A 16499-nucleotide genomic window follows, 5' to 3' on the forward strand; every position below is an offset into this window, starting at 1 on the left:
ACCAAGGTGTGACAATAAACCACCGCTGCCTGTGTGCATGTGTGTATTTAAGTGTATGAAGCACACGTGCCTCTGTAACCCCATAACCTTTTCACTTTGTTACAACCTTGATTCAAATCAAAGATAGAAAATTAAAAGGAAGAAACTTTATTTCTCCACACCGATTTAAAGCTATAACTTCTTATTGTGGACCTACTTTTGAGGAGCCATTACACTGCTGAAAGCTGATTCCAGATTTGTGGCTGTGATACAGTGTAAACCTAGAAAACTGGTGGTGTAAACCTTCATCACTCTGACAGGTCCCAACCTCATTTTCTTTTTCCCTTTAGAGGGGAAATCTGCTATCTCAGCACTTGCTGTTTACACAAAGGGACAACTGACAGCTACTGAAGTCCTGGCTTAACTTACAAACATGTATCTCTCTCACATACACACACACACACACACACACAGTTTAAGACCTTTGTCCGTTTTGATGACACACATAAGGCTTCAGTCCTTCAATAATTAACCTGCAATAATCTCTACTGTAGAAATGAAAACCAGTAAATAAAACAGCAAAGGGCAAGACGTTAACTGGCTTTGACAAGGAAAATGATTCCGTTCATAGCAACAAGCCTACATGGAAGACAATCTGCAAAAAACACCATGCAAGAAATAGACAGAGCAGCAAGGCTGGGCGATATGGAAATAATCAAATATCACAATATTTTTGACCAAGTACTTCAATGTCGATTCCGCAACGATATTGTAGTGTTGACTACTGGTGCTTTCACAAAATATTTACACAATGAGATTTTTGAAAAATAATCATCATTAATGTGGATATAATGACTAAGTGGGTAAAGGCAAATAATAGATAATAGAATAACACACAGTCAGTGGTAAGACAGTGGTGAATGCAGAAAATGACACAACTGTATTACAGCCTTTAAAACCAGGAAAAGACAACACTTACTTATGCCGTATCATAATATTACAATGTCCAAAATCTAAGACGATATCTAGTCTCATACCACAATAGATACAATATTGATAAATTGCCCAACTCTACAGATCAGTTTAGTCTATTGATTTCCTCTTTTCAGGAAGAAAAGCTCATTTAGTACCATGACCCCTGAAGGGGGTTCAAAAGTCACAAGGTCATCATAAGGAGTCAGCATCTGTTTCATAAATCTCCTTGTTTTTTTCCCCTTAATGCTGCACAAAGAGAGGCGACACCAGTAACCATAATCAATATGATCAACCTGATATCTGTAATGGCATAGTGGACATTTACCAGGTTTGGTTTGGCTGCTTCTTGTCAGGGGAGAATATCAAGATTAGTCTTAGACTTCATCTGTTCGCCTAATTATGAAACCTTGGTCTTTAACAGAACAGTCAGTAATTTCTTGCCTTAAAATATGGATGTATAATCATGTTATAACAAACGAGTTTTAGTTTTGAGCAATCTCAAAATCAGAATTTTGTCTGTTTCTTAACTGGTCATGGGTCAAACTCAGGGCCTGTATGACTCAAACGTTTACCATGACTACTGATTAAGTAACGGCATCGGACAAAAAAAAAAAATTGACAATGCTTTAATTTACAGTTGGATCACTCACTTAGCATATTTATGAATATCAGCTATACACCAGTAATAAATAATTGAGTCATTGATCAAAATGATACAATAATACTATTGAGAACTTAAATAAAGAACTATGACAGAAGGAAAACGTTATGTTCTTTTTTTTTTTGCATCTGTGACCTTGGAAATTAATCGGCATTTCAAAATTCCCAGAATGTAGCTGTGTTTCAGGTTGATTGTGCATGTTGCATGGTGTATGTTCATTTTTAATAATATAATCTACAGTATATTGGCAGTTACTGGTCATTTTCTTCTCTAGCGTTTGTATTAAATGCAAAATTTCTATAGTGGTGAAAACAGTACAAGTTTACAGTAATCTAAGCCAGAGTATGATCAATATGTGATAATATCATGGGGCTGTTATTAGCGGTGAAAGGATTCCCTGAGATGAAACCCTTATTAAGCTGCTGTTTAAAACAGACTTTTCTCCCACACATGATAAGAAGGGGGGCGGAACATAAAACCAGACAGTAACAGACTAAACTATCAGCTATCAGCGTAATTACAACTAAATTACATTAAATCAGATACAATTAAAGATTATTGCATCAAAAAGACAGAGTGGGAAATTATTCAGGAAATGAATAAAAAGAAACAGAAACTAGATGACAATGTGGATACAGTTCTTTGAAACTACTGAATATGAAGATAAAACTTCTGTCTCTGAAAAAACTAGATGCTGTAATTTCACTCCGAATGAAGGGGAACTCACCAAGGCAACTAAATGACCTATCCTGCTAAATATACATCATCATTGTTGCATACACACACACACACACACACACACACACACACACACACACACACACACACACACACACACACACACACACACACAGTCACCGATTGCGTGACACAGACAGGAGATGGTGGAATGATACCTGGTTGCCAAGTAACCCAATCAGACATCAGAGACTGGCAACGCTTGACATTGATACACACTGACCGGACACTGTCACACAAAGGGTAAATATAGTAAATAAGGCTACCTGGATGCAACTCACAGCCAACACACAAAAGTAGCATTTAGTGCATCCACTAGTCCACTTTTCTTTTCTTTTTACAGGGTTAGGGTTAGGCTAAAGACAAAAGCCTTGGCTGAGTCTGTCTGCCAAAATCCAGATCCCAGTAAGTACAGTTTCACAGAGTGTCTCTGAGCAGTAACACATTCACAGAGCCAGTTAAACACAGAGGCTCAGCTTCACCCCAGCGGTAGGCTTTTATTACCAGACAGCACTCCACATTTACTGTGACAGTTATAGGGAAGCTGATGGAAGTGTGTGTGTGTGTGTGTGTGTGTGTGTGTGTGTGTGTGTTTTTGACAAACCTGGTGAATGGGGACAACTGGTCTTTTTGTGAACACAACCTGTTTTCCCAAATTTGGTTTCACTGCAATCCTATTCAGATCAATTGAAAAGGTATTCTTTTCAAAGTTAGTTTAAAGTATGATTTAAGGGTCAGAGTTAGGCATTTGTTATGGTTTAAATTAGTGTACAACTTCAGGGAAGTAATGTAAGTTAAGGAAAGTATGTTCAACTGGTATGTGTGTGTGTGTGTGTGTGTGCGTGTGTGTGTGTGTGTGTGTGTGTGTGTGTACACACACTGTATGTTCTATATTAGGTGCCTACAAGAGTAATTGGGATTTTCACCAACGGGTGAGGAGGGCCTCTTCTCCTTACTCAGACACACACACACACAAATATATCTGTGTAGTGTATCCCAGCATAAGCATGCTGTACATACCGTATTTTAGAGTAATTTAAGAAAAGGTATTAAGTGTATCTTTTTGGCAAAACCTAGATTCTGCACACATCTTCAGCCCGGTAGCAAAGAAGATCTAAACAATCAACAGTTTCAAGATTAGTGTTGCCAACTCAGCATCCAAACATGTGTGAAGTATGGTGTCAAATCTCCCCTTCACTTCTGGGTTATGGCCGGAAAAATGTTTACACAAAACATTATGATGTGAAGTCGGCCTTTGACATTTTGTGTATAAAATGTTCATCACTTCATAATTTTAACCTATTACACATCTGTGTGAAATTTTGTCATTATTAGCGTAGGAATTCTTGTGTTATGGCCAAAAATATGTTATATAAGGTGACACTGACCCTGACCAACACAATCTAATCAGTTCATACTTCAGTCCAAGGGGACATTTGTGCCAAATCTGAAAAAATGTCCTCAAGGCGTTCCTGAAATATTGTGTTCACGTGAATGGAAGGACAACACACAAACATAATGCCTGTGGCCACAGCTGTCGCCACCACAGAGGCATAAAAATGACCCAATTTATTTCCCTTACTTAATTTCACACAGATGTCTCAGATGTGTGTGAGACCCTGCAAGTCTGGCGTAACTCTATCATACAATATGTAAATAAACTGTGGTGGTACATACTCTAGTGGAGGCAAGGCATGTTGCGGGAAATGGAAATAAGATCATGTACTGAGGGCACTGAGTTTAAACAAAGACTAAAGTGATTTTGACCTGTTGATAAAGACTTACATAGACATTGAGTTGATGTAGTATTCCTTTAGTAAACTCTCTAAGTGTGTGCAATGCATCCTATTCTTACCTTCAAACATTATCTGCTGAGGTCGCTTTAACCCAAGAGCTTAGACTTCACCTCCACTGGCAGAATGTCTGACTGCCCCATGCATCTTGCTCTTTATCTTATTCATCTTTAAGAAGAGAATTTTTTTTAAGGGCTTCCATTCAACACTGCTTTTAAATAGGAAACCTGAAACTGCCTTTACTGTCAGTCCTTCAGCAGTCACATTCATTAATAAGATTAAAAAGAGCACCAGCGCTGAGCCCAAAAACAAAATTGTGTTCTAGTACCTTGAGTGAATGTAGCAAAAGAGTGTAAGCAACCTCTTCAGACTCCCATGAGGCTTTGGAAGGAGGTGATGTGTCATTTACACTGACAGTAATACACAGGAGACTCTTCTTACGGATTTCAAATTGTCAAAGAAACCACATGATTTCTGTGTGTGGGATAAGATGATTATTTTGTTGTGTAATGTGTAGTCTGAAAGGGAAATATTTAACAAGTATCCATACTACACACAGAGTCTACACGACTGTGTGTGTGTGTGTGTGTGTCAACTCACTCAGTTAGCCATCTGAGCCCCCATAGGGTCACAAGAGTCCATAGAGTAACCTCAAAAGATGGCATGATGCACTTAAACTGCCACTAAGAATGATGGGAGGTTGTAAGGGTGGGGTGAGGTTGACCTTAGTCATTACTGTTTGGAGTCTCAGGGTAATGGATGAACAAGCAAGCCTACACAGTCACCAGCAAGATACATTTCCACACACACACACACAGGCAATCAGCACGGATGAAGAAAGCCTTTTCTCACGTAACTCAACCTTGATCAAACAGTCTAGGGAGGAAGGAGAAAAGGGACCAATTCACATGATAATGGATAAGGAGTAGGAAGAGGAAAAAGTGAGTTGCACAGTATAAAGTCCCTCCATCAGGCCAGATGCCTAGCAACCTCCAGGGGGCGGGGCAGGGCAGCCAAGGGCAGGGCCGGTATCACAGCACCAGCCCCCTGGTGACGGTGGATAGTGCTAGATTCCCTCTGGAACTTTGAAGTTAATTTGGATGTGGATATTACTAATGTATTTGTTCTCATGTGATATATTGTATATGTTTGAGTTTGTGATTAATCAATTAGAAAAAATAAATTAAAAATTATCTAATTACAGCTTCTCAAATATGAGGATTTGCTGCTCCTCTTTATTACATGTGATAATTATCTGAATACTTGACCATCATCTTGGACTCTGGCACAGTATATATTTCAATATTTTCTAACTTTAATGAGACAAAAAACTAAAGCAACCATAAAAGTCATTGGAAATGTTGTACTCCTCTTCTTCTCTTCTTAGTCTTTACTTTTATTGTTGCATTTTATACTGCGACTTTCCAGCTTAGTTCTTACATAAGGGCCCACAAATATAAAATATAAGATGGTAATAATACATGTTGTTACTGATTATATATACATGTATGTGGTTTTTAACTAATGTATGTACATGCAAATATTTAAGGCTTACAGTTTATTACAGATGCTAAATATGATTGATAAATGAACATTTTTCACACGCTTGTTAAACCTTGCCTTGTTAAATTGTAATTGCTATTTCCCACCACATGAGGACACCATCAGACTGAAATGCCTCTGAGCCTTGGGACTTCATTAAAAGGTTAAATAGGCCAGAAAATTGGGTGTCCTTAACTGCGTATTTGTATGTTCATTCACTTAATTGTGAGACTACAGTCAATGAACAACATTATCTCATTCCCTGAAGGGAACAAAGTATATAGTGTGTGTGTAGGTGTGTGCATTTGTGTAAATATAGCACTCTTCAGTCAGGGATAACACTGCTATTGCACACTCAAGGCCTATATTTGGCCTCTCAAGAACAGCCCTTTGGAGGAGACAGACGGCAGGGTCCTGTGTGAAGTTGTTAGACTAAGTTGGTTCAAAACTTCTGTAGTCAACTCTTGTCAATTCACTCTGGTTTGAAGACAAATCCTCTCATTCCTCTGGCCACGTGCTCCATTATTCCAGCAGAAAGCACTGTGTGTGTGTGTGTGTGTGTGTGTGTGTGTGTGTGTGTGTGTGTGTGTGTGTGTGTGTTCTATTACCCTCTGGTAAAAGCTGCTGGCTTTGCTGAAAGCCCCATTCTCTCACAGACCCCTCCCCGTGTGTATGCAATTAAGAATGAGTGTGTGTGAATATTATATGTGCTTGCATGTGTGTATCTATTTATTAGTCATGAGTGAAGCATGTATTGACCGCCAAGCAGCTAAGTATGGCTATAAGCAAGCCACATGTATTTGTTGCACATGTGTGTATTTCAACACCAAATCAGAGAATGCTGGGTTTAATTCCTGCACACGCACACAAACTTTATGAACAACTGCACCATCTTCAGGACAAAAGTACAAGAAAAGCACAGGCTGGGTGTGCATTTGAGCCACATCTGTTAAACGTCCGAGTGGACTTCTTCCAGTACGTGTATGATCATGATCATATGTGTAGCATTTGTGCTGTAGATTTATGATGTGAGAAGCCTCATCTCTTCTAGTCTGTGTGACAGAGAGAGAAGGAGAGAGAATGAAAGGGGAAGAGAGCAATGAGGTGATACCGTAGCATGAAAAAAATAAGTTAGACAAAAAGGAGTGGCCCTATAGCTTGCAGGACAAATGAACTCCGGTAATCTGAGCAGGGCATTCACACACTCAAACACAGACACACACACACGCCAAACAGACCTGGGTCCAGTGTCTGAAGCGCAGAAAGGGTGCGGTCGACTGTGCATTCCTGATCAGCCATGCCTGAGTGGAGGAGCGTTTCCAGCAGACCTAAGGCCAGATGTGGTTTGCATATGCCTTGAGGTTTTCACGCAGACTATGGTATTTAAAAAAAATCATATACAGATGGTGGATTTAAAGTATAAGAATAGGACTGAGGGTGAAGTATGAATGTACTTATACGCAACTTGAATTTAACCTTTACTTTCTTTAGGCCTATTTTAACAGATTAATACCGAACACAAATGAGTCCTTTCCTCAAGCACACTGTGAAATCTGAAACCAGCAACATTGCTTCCACTAAGCAAGTCAATATTTTTTAGGGTGGGTAATTATCTCATTAAAGTAATTTGTGTCTTAATTTATTATAAGCTTTAAGTGTAGTCCCAAAGGTGTTACCTTAGCGAGTGTATTTATAAACTGCCAGGCAGAATGTGTCTCACTACAACAATGTTTAAAATGGGGGTTTGCAATTCTGACATGTGGCTGAACCAGTTTTTATATTTTACAGGTAGGACTGTGCTTGGTGGAGAGAGCCAACATTTTTTCCAAACCTAGGTGATAACAAGTTTGTAAGTCAGTTTGACAAGCAGCTGTTTTAGTAGAAGCACCAGTCAGGACAGAAGATTGAGTTTTATAACACACGCTCACACATGACTACAAACATGCCAATGCGGACATAAAGTTCTGTGTGACACATACACACACACACACACACACTACACGCACACACACACACACACACACACACACATTGCTACAACTTGGCAAAAGATATCATGTTTTTGCTTTTTGTGCACTGTCCATGTTAAAATAAATAAATTACAATTACACACACCCATAGTTAACTCCTTGAACTTTACTTTCAGATGGTTCTGCTTTGTTGCTGAACACAAGAGTTCACTTCCTGCAGTGTATAATTTGCACACATGACTGCAAGTGTGCTTGTGTGTTCTAAAGGGCATCTATGCAGTTTTGTTTAACTTCATTTACCGTAACTGATCAGTTTGAGTCATTGGAATGGTTATATGACTTTTTTCCGAGTTGAATGGTAGTTGTCTCGCTTCCCCCAGGGATTGTTTTTTGGGCATGGATCCACTGCAACAAGGGTCGCCGGACTCAGGGTCAGGAAGTATGGCGGGATATCAACAAGGTAGCGATGGCATTTTTTAGAGTTTTTCACACTATCGTCACGGCTGAGCCAACAAAAAAGAAGCAGAAAGCTAGCAAAGCATTGTTGGAGGAACAGAGAAAGAGGAAACAGCAGACCGACCGAGCAAGGAGTCAAACACAAGCAAACATAGGAGCTGCCAGATATCTATTCTGAAGCTGTAGGGGGAGCTCTATGGACAAACATGCCAGCAAAAACAGCGAAGAAATGGCCAAAACTGCATAGCGCCCATTTAACGTGCCTGTCTGTAAACTGGATGCTGTCTCACATCCGTGTGCAGCATTGTGAAAACAGCTAGTTCCATGCTGACAAAACACATGTATATTCAACAGCAACCTCCCACAGTGATATTCCATGAGGAACAGCTCCTCAGCTGCCACTGCCATTTATGAGACCTTAACACTAGCTTAACTAGCTTACATTCCAAATTTAGCATATATATCATTTATGTATTCTGCATGTATTTAATTGTTTCATCACTGCCGGGACTCATTTTCTTTTAGAAAAAGGACAGTCTCATTCATCAGATGTTAATAGCTAGGCCATAAATGAAGCAGAGGATGTCATATGGAATGACCCTGAATAGAAAATAAAAAAGTGGGTGTGGACAATGAAAGAATGCACAAATGTTTCTAACATTGTTTTTTTTACTATAATGTTTTCCAACCACCAATATTTAACAATAAAAACAAATCAACCACAGCCCATGTTTTTCTGTGGTTTCAGATTCATTTGTTACAGGCAGGGTTCCCGGGAGGAGGAGCTGCAGGACAAATAGGAGGAGGGTTGGACAGTGAGACAGAAGCGAAGACTCGTGTGAGAAGTTCAGCTCATGTGCTGACAGTCAATCTGGCAACCCACTGGGAGTCCAATCTGGCAGCAAGCCAACCAAAACCCCACTGGGGCCTGCTTGTCACAGGTACCACAGTCATCTGCGGGAACCTTTTTCTTTGTGTGAGAGTGTGTGTGCGCACGTGTGTTTGTGTGTGTTTGACAGAGAGTGTGAGGCAGAAACAAAGTAAGACAAAGATAGACAAACAAATAAACCCAAAAATAGTGCAAAAATTAATAGACACTGGCATATAAAAAAGAAGAATGAGAACAAAAGGTCTTTTTTTTGCCAGTCAGTCTGTGCAAGTTAACAGCCTGCTAGAAGGTGCAAGTATTATATGCCATGTGTTTACATATATAAATTCTTTTAACAAGCACACAAGTGAGAAAAAAACTTTAATAAAAACCAGGATGTGTGAATTAACAGTAGCGGCAGCCCTGCAGTACAGCCATTAGTGTGTGTGTGGCCCCTCACCCATCGTGCCTGGGTAAGTGTGTGAATATGTGTGACAGTTTGGATTTGTGAGTACAAACACAGCAGAAACACACTTTGTATCTGAAACACTTAGCACTAGCATTAACACTGATTAGAGGAGGAGGGCAATATGACATAAAAGTATAAAATGAGATGGGAGATAGAAAAAGAAAAAGGGGAAAGAAAGAGTGAGAAAATGATAGAGAGACAAAATAAAAGACAGCGATAGGCAAAGTAAATTATACTGATTGAGCAGACCAACCGTTACTGTGACAATAGAGGCTGACATTGGGGGTCTGGCATTTTGCCCTCTGTCTCTCACACACACACACACTCACACACACACACAAACAGACTCACACACAAAAAAACGGTATTCTGAGCTCATCACTCTTATCCTGGCTGAGAACACTACATCAACCTAGCACACGCCTCCTTTAAATGCTAGACTGAGACCAGATTTAAGTCACAAACAACACACACACAGATAGATTCTTGTTCGCAACGTTTGCTGTCCCGCTGGCTTACTTTACTTACTCCTGATCCAAGAACAGCTCCCAAAGCAAGTTATCCCATCAGTGAGGGATTTAATAGCAGAATACAGATCAGCAGTTGCAGGCCAGACCAGCTGGCAGCGCTGACTTCCAGCCGTTACACACTGGGGTTTCAAGGAACATTACAGACAAACCATGGATGCAATGGGGACCACATACATACACACACACACACACACACACACACACACACACACACACACAATAGATCAACTCAAGACAGAGCTTCTGAGTGGAAAACACCCACAAAGAGTAATACAAACAAAGAGGGAGTTCATATTTGCTACGCTGTAATTAAGCATATAATGCTACACAACACACCCAAATCAAAACAAACACACCAATCAGAAATAGAGTTCCCCTAAGTTATTCCTCCCACAAGCTGTCAAAAGTTTGAGAGCAGATTTCCATCTGGACATCCTCCATTTCTCTCCCTCTTTCCTTCTACCCATCTGTCTTTCTCCATCTCTCCGCATCCCTTTGTTTTATGGCTCTACGTCTTTATTCTTTCCTCCTCGGGTTGCTTTTCTTTGTTTGTCCATCTCAAGTCTCACCATTTCAACACTTCTATGTATTTTTCCCCTTTTTCTGGACCTCTCTTGCTTCTCATCTAATCGTGCGATCTCTCTTTTCTTAAACACAGCCTGTCTTTGTGTCTCTACGTTGAGGGGGTGAAACACAAACTCTCAGCCCACCTTGGACTCAAAGCCAAAGGCCACTCACCGGTCGCGGCCACCCACAGATGGAGCACCAATGCTGTAGGGACTTTCCCGCTGTGTGCGCGTGTGTGTGTTTGTCTGTGTATAGTTGGTCTTCATGCCTGTCTGTCTTCATGCATGTGTCTGTGAGGCTGCTCACAGGTGTGTGTGTGTGTGTGTGTGTGTGTGTGTGTGTGCGTGTGCGTGCATTAGCTTATGTCTGTGTGCAGGCGTCCAAGTGTCTGGCTGTGTATTCACACTGTGATTTCTAAATATGTGTTAGCATATACTTGTCCTTGCAAGTACTTGTGCTAGCTTGGGTGCCCATCTGTGCACACTTGAAATCCAGTCAAGTGACCACCCCCTGTAGCAGGCAGACAACAAAGGACCAGATCTACACTAAACCGTGACCTTACCCTATGGTGTGTGAACAGTACACATTACACCCATCATAACAGCACATGTGTATTTAGTTTCTAGCCAAAGAAGAATATTATTTTTCCAACAAAAACTAAATAAATACATGAAATGCAGCCTCATCCAAGACCGGTACTGTGTATTTTTTCATTGCGTCTTAAGTTCCACTAGTACCTTCTGCTCCTCCAGGGCCTCTACATGTAACTGTGTTCATATAAGCTTAGGTTTCTTAGGTACTTGGATAGAAAACCTCCATTATAGCTGGACTCTGTGCTTCCCTCTGACCATGTGTAACCTTTGTACTGTACTTTACACTCTTCTTTTTTATATATATATATATATATATATATATATATGTAAATACATATACAGTCTATGCTGGGATCACACGCAATGAAGACTGACGCCGCAGATTACAAAATGAAGAAAGAGCGTAAATAGTGAGGGGCTAAGAGAAGAGACAGGCTGGAGAAAACAACAAAGTGTCCAAAGTCTGGAATCCGTTCAAACATCATTAAAACTAATACTCTGTAACGTGTGTCTACTGCAAAATCAAACTAGCTTACCACAATAATAGCAAAACGTCAATGCTTCAGCTTCTCAACAGAAAACATTGAGTCCATTCCACGAAGCGGACTCACCCTACAACAGTAAATCACAGAATCGTATGAACCATTAAACTACACCAAACATAACAACAACCAAAACATGAGACAACATAATAAATAGTGGTGACCACAATTTGATCTAAAGAGCTGACTTGTTGACTCTCCCTTCAGAAAAACAGATGATTGTTGCGCACCATTTTCTCTCACTCACTCTCTCTCTTCACCGAGAAACAGCTGATCAACAATCTACTAATAGTGTAACAGAGCTGTGTTACATTGTAATAAAATATTTTTGAGTATAATTAATATTTACATAATAGGCCTATATACAGATCCGTCTCAAGTTGCACAACATAAAGCAATGTTTGAGGTTGTATTTCATAAAATGTTTTCTTTAAAAACAATGTATTATGGCACCTAAATGTACTTAATATGTTTAGCTTTTTGAGAGATGATATTGTAACCAATGTAGGCAATACAAATGTTTCCAAAAATTAAACCAAACTATTCTATACACTATTACACTATTATTTCCCTTCAATAAAACTAAAGTATTTCTTTTCCAATTATGCGATTAATCCATGGAATAATTGGTAGAATACTCAATTACTAAAATAATCGATAGCTGCAGCACTAGTTTATGGATAAAACACTTCTAGCATTTCCAGCTATATAAAACCTGACATATGAGGATACTTCATCACACTGATGTAAAGCTCCTGCCCACAGAGACCTGGCTAACACATACAAAAAGTATTTAAATGATACTGTGATATAAACACTGTAGAAACATCAAAGCATATATCTAACATTTATGTTCCTTAATATATATTCTATAATACTGTAAAGAGTTATTGGCAAAATCAGTTATATGTTGAGAGCCAAATCAACAGAAGAAATTTAACTGTTCAAACAGCAACAAACTATACTGAAAATGTTTTACAGATTAAGCATAATGGGAATGTTGAGACTTTTGAGTCTAATCTTATTAAAAATCCACCGCCCATTACAGTTCAGGCGCTCTGAAAGCCAGGGAAAACCCCTCAGTATTAAGCCCTGGCTGCATGTGACACATTGATGACTGATGCCAAAAACCATTTAGAGAGAAGAAGATGAACCATGAGTAGAAATACATGTGCGTACTGGACACGTGGAAATAACAGCATACAAACCAAAACCTCTCCATGTTAAAAAGAGTTAAGACACGGCTAAGCGGAAGGTGAAATTGTCTATATTCTATGGCAAATTGTGCATTTTTTTCAAGCAAGACTCCTCTATTAGTGGAGTGAGACAACTGGTGTTCTGACATCTCCAGTATATAACAGCACTCAGTAGCCTCCACAGTTTCCAGACTCTTAATAAAAGTCCAGTCATAAAGTCAGTAGACAATACGATTAACACTCGCTCACATAGCTAAGCCAAAAGTGTAAATATAGTTATCTGTGGCTGACATGCTGTCTGTCACTGGGTTTCTATGGGTAATCTTTGCACCTCCCACTCGTCTAGACAACACAGTCACTCCATCATTAAAGCACCAGGCCATAGCTGCAGATTTCCTCAGATGAAAGGCCACTGGATTTGCTTCAGTCACAAATAATTGCATGGATTAATTCCTTATTTGATGCCATACTTTGTCTCTGACCTTTAGATAATTAAATCTGAGTCAGTAAGTTTACAAAGATCTTGACGTATAATAGGTTTAGAGGCAAACCAAGCAGTGTTAAGGGCTCTGAAAACCTTTTTTGCTCAATCGGCTACTTATCATGATCAATGGCATCCTACAAGAACAAACTATTTGAGTTACTTCCCATGAGAGAATTCTATATGTTTCCTATCTACGGGTGGGGCTCAAAACGTGATGTCACAAACTTCCATGCACCTATAATGAACAAGCAATATTTGAAATTTAACACTTACAGATGTGTGGTTTGCTAATGTTGCCAGGGTACGGTCAAACCAAACTGACTAACTTTCATGCGAGCAAAGTGGTTGCCTGCTCTACTAACTGAGCTATCTGGGCGCCCCTCAACACCTTTCTGACCTTCTGTGCACTTCCCAAACTCTTATAAGAAGAGGTTCCCTTCCTAACAAAAACATTTTTTTCCTGCTGAAATAATAATAAAAACGTCTCATAAATCTCGGGATCTAAGCGGCCGGTTTGACTTTTTTGACAAGTCAGCTGTAGCTACAGGCTGTTGGCAAGAGAGAAAGAGGACCAGTGTGAAGAGAAGTGATATGGGTCATGAGGGTGTGAGAGCAGGTCAGTACACTAGAGTGAGAAAAACACTTTATGGCTGAGCTGAAGGAACTGGAGTCTCTGTGGGTGGCCAAGGCGCTCCGACTGTGTGTGCGGATTCATGTGTGTGAGTGAGTTATACAAAGACGAAGAGAGGAAAACAGAATGGCGCCTCAGGGCTCTGCATGGTATAGCATTGACAAAACACTGAGGTTTATGATCTTCCACATACACCAGGCCTTATTTTAGTCTCTGTTCCCACGTCAAGAGGACAACTCTTGCGGTTTCTTATACATAAGAAACACACTTTCCGACACACAACAAATGCACCTACTGTACTCCATACTCACAACACAGTTCAATTAATTTAACCACATTACTAAAAGGTACTTCCAGCTCAAAAGGTATCGCAAAAAAAAAAAATCATCAGATCATGGCATCATTCTGAAATGTTGCGACTGTCAAAGCTGCTGTAATGACAGTGTATTGGGAGTTTAAATTGTAAATTACAATATACAGTGGGGAGACAAAAGTAGAGATGGTGATCAAAAAAGAAAAGAGCAGGTGAAATGGCTAGTATTACAATAACCTCTACACTTGATGTGTTGTATATCAGTGGTAAAATATTTTGTTAAACGTCAGTGTGTCACATAAAAGCACTTACCTGTTGAGTTGTGCAGGAAGAAACATGGAGGGTCCAGGTAAAGTCCAGGTCCCAGAACACAACCAAGTTGAGAGAAGAGAAGAGCAACATTGCAGAACATTAGTTTCAGGCGTTTTTGGTCAAAAAAGATAATAATCAGATTTAAATTTGATAAGAAGGGAGGAAAAATTCAAACTTCATTCCTAATCAGATCTGAAGAGAACATAATGATCTAAAAACAATGTCCCCTCATTTAAAGGACAATTTGGTGGACACATATCTGTTAAAGTGCGTCAAAGCCATTTAAAATCTTTTCAGAGTTCAGCACGGAAAGCATGAATCGAAACCCTCAAAGTGTTACCATTAGGACTGTGACGATAACCGCATCACCGCAATACCGGCGGTGACGTGACACTACCTCTCACTTTATTTTTGTACTTTTTGCTGGCAAAAGTTACAGGAGAACAGATCATGCTATATGAAATATAATAAAAACAATAATCATTCAGTAGTTATCCTCAACTTTTTTCTATTCTATATTCAAGACATTATGGAGAGAAAAATGTTAAGTTGCTCGCCACTTCAGCGTTGCACACGAGGATGGACAGTCCATTAAATAGGCTATATGGGCTTTCCTTTGTGTGACAGATAATAATGAATTAGGTCATGTTTAATATAATTTCCGGAGGGAAGGCAAAGACATTTCTCCATTCTCAGCTAAAATGGACAAATGAACGTTAATGCTGCATTGTTTACCATTGCACTTTAGCCTAGCAGCTAGCAGAGTTTCCTTCTGCCTATGGCTTAATCCCAACAAAACCATTACATTTCAGCCTGCATCCACCTTTTGTAGCCTGAAACAGAACAGACCATTCACTTTACCGGAGGTATTGACAACAGATAACAATGACTGCAACGTTCTCCCTTCTCTTCATTGAGGCCTCTATGTTTACAGGCTTGTGGTGATGCGCAATGTGCTATAGGTGCCAAAAAACAAATCTAGGTTTGATTTGGTTAAAAATATCGAGTAAATGTCCTTAGGTTTTGTCTTTGTCAATATCTTTCATAGAGCAAATAATCATTTATTGTATCTTTCCGATCATGACATTTCCCGTAGACGTGTATAGTTTCCGACTGGGAAATTCCAACATTCCCTGTAAAATTGAACACAACAAACAACATAGTCCGTGGCCCCTCGCCAGAGGCCAGGCGAGGGGCCACGGACTATGTTGTTAGCCATGATGAAACCACTATTTAATAATACAACAATACAGGTTAAATTAATTAAATGGTCTATGGCAAATAGTCACATTATGTTACCATAACAACATCATCCTGTGGTATCCCTCCTGCCCTACGACTAAGACTACACCTTCTGTCCTTCTAAAGCCTGTGAAACAACATGCCACCTGGTTGACCTGCAATATTCACAAGAGTATGTCTGACTAGTCAAGCCCAAGAGTATTAACACCACTTATAAAACAAAGCATACTCTCCTTACAATGTACAAACTTACCAATAGCCAGTGAGACCAGTTTTTCATTACTCAGTTGTCAGCCAACTGTTTAGATCACAGGAGAAAAAAAGAAAACATCACCTGCAGTGACAAGTCCATCTACCTCTCCATCAATTTCCATTCAGTCGTCTGCCCACCATTCAACTCAGCCCCAGAATCCAGGCTCCTACTGCTCTTTACCATGTCATCCCAGAGAACCCACAGTGCAGCACGGGGGCTGGCTTTGTTCACACTATGTATCTCTACTTCTCCTACCTCTCTTTGGCCAATTCACACATTTCTCTTTTTTATTTTAGCTCATTTCTCACCCTCAGTTTGCAATCTTCCAGTGAGTTAGTTGTGAACATGTGTGCGAATAATTTGCCTAGAAACACACACCCAGACC

General features: G+C 39.7%; 1 protein-coding gene across 8 annotated transcripts in view; it reads right to left on the reverse strand.

The window, feature by feature from the left end:
* The window catches only part of LOC117961524 (NHS-like protein 1), a 98378-nt gene that overhangs the window by 59083 nt on the left and 22796 nt on the right, over window positions 1–16499 (reverse strand). The gene's annotated exons all lie outside the window — the stretch shown is intronic.

Source organism: Etheostoma cragini, chromosome 18 (genome assembly GCF_013103735.1).
Source record: "Etheostoma cragini isolate CJK2018 chromosome 18, CSU_Ecrag_1.0, whole genome shotgun sequence".
In the NCBI taxonomy this organism is placed as follows: Eukaryota; Metazoa; Chordata; class Actinopteri; order Perciformes; family Percidae; genus Etheostoma; species Etheostoma cragini.